At 40.8% G+C, this 1604-nt stretch overlaps 1 long non-coding RNA gene across 1 annotated transcript; it reads right to left on the bottom strand.

Annotated features, from left to right (window-relative positions):
- LOC116380781 (uncharacterized) lies at positions 1-1598 on the bottom strand. The gene is made up of 3 exons (XR_004212607.1): positions 1484-1598; positions 500-566; positions 1-70 (listed from the first exon to the last, which is right to left on the bottom strand). It is a non-coding gene; the product is annotated as an uncharacterized LOC116380781 (long non-coding RNA).
- Between the last annotated feature and the right edge of the window lie 6 nt (positions 1599-1604).

Raw genomic sequence — 1604 nt, 5'->3', positions numbered from 1 at the left:
CCGGCCGAGGGCCTGCAGCTCCGCCTGGTTGTGTCTCCATGGTGGTCACGCTGCTGCTGCTGCCAGGATCCTTAAAAAATGATGCATAGCATTCACACGCATAGAAATCAGTTGGACAAGCTGTGGCTAATTGCGTAGATGTAAATGGTCTTGTACAGTACCTTTCTAGTCTTCCGACCACTCAAAGTGCTTTAACACTACAAGTCATCATTCACCCACATTCACAAGGTGCCACCTGCCCATCAGGACTATCTGATCATTCATACACCACAGGCACAGCTTGTGGGAGCAATTTATTAAGTTAAGTGTCTTGCCGAAGGACACATCGACAAAGCAGAGCCGGGGAGCGAACCACCAGTCACTCCTGGAAATTCCATCCTTGTTAGAGCATAGCCTTAGTTTACCAAACATTGAGGCTGCACAACATACAGATTCAGTCAAAGATTCAAATGTATGTTACGTATTGATTGCAGAGAATTGTAGCTGAGCTTTTACTTACAATTGTCTTGAAATAGGACTTGATGTCCTTGCTGTATGTTTCTTGCTTTTTGGGAGGCATTTTTCACCTAAAATTACAATAATATAGTTAGTTGTAACAAACATCCTACACCTGAAATATAAATATAGTGCACACACTGATGTGATGTGTATACGGGTTTGACTCGATTCAAGATGTATTTGTACTAGCTAACTAGTACAAATACTTAATACTTCATACACACACTCATATCACAGCTTAACAAAACACACTTCCTGTATCCACTAGACAACACGCATCAACATGCATTATGTCGCTCTATATCAAGTGTAAACAACAGCATGTAAATCGGATGCTGTTTGTAAAGTATAGCGCCAAGAAATGGCCAAAAATGAGGGGAAGATTCGCTGGCCTGACGTTGTCGGTGCTCGGGCCCAAACTAGAAAATGTATTTCCTGCTTACAGGAGAAAGAGCCGGGGGGAGAGAGTTATACACCTGAAACATCTAAAGATTTAAATCTGTAAATAACCCAAAAAGCTATTAAAAAGCTGAATCATACCACAACAGTTCAAAGTCATGTTACTTGTTTAAATGGTGTCTGTAGCTCAACGTATGCAGAAGAAGTCTTTCACAGTTAGAGAAGTTTAAGAGGATTTGCTCAACTGAATCATTGTAAAAACATGTGAAAAAAGATGAATGTTTCAGAGGTAGAAACAGTAACAAAGTCATAGCATACATGTCCTTAAAGAGCTGAACAGGTTTTATAGGTTCTGTAGCTGAAAGTATGCAGAAGTTATTAGCAACCAAAACAATGTACGGAAGAAATAGTTGTAGAAAAAGGAGGGAAAACAGTGCTGAGTCAGCACAATGAAGGAATACTGAGTGACCCAACATTTCATTCGTTTTATGTTGATGTTTCCGTGTCTAACATATTGTGTTGTTATACACAGATGCGTCTCTAATAAATAAAATAATACTGTAAGGAAAGAATGTGGAAGTCTTACCTTGACTTTACTGGACTGGAGGAAATGGAGGAAATGGAGGACTGTACGCTGACTCCTTAGTTTGCACTTTGGCCGCGGCACAGACACACACTCACACACACACGCACGCACGCACACACAC

This window comes from Anarrhichthys ocellatus, unplaced genomic scaffold (genome assembly GCF_004355925.1).
Source record: "Anarrhichthys ocellatus isolate YVR2014 unplaced genomic scaffold, GSC_Weel_1.0 scaffold8791, whole genome shotgun sequence".
Taxonomy (NCBI): domain Eukaryota; kingdom Metazoa; phylum Chordata; class Actinopteri; order Perciformes; family Anarhichadidae; genus Anarrhichthys; species Anarrhichthys ocellatus.
The sequence above is the reverse complement of the archived record's forward strand: the minus strand, read 5'-3'. Positions and strand labels throughout refer to the sequence as shown.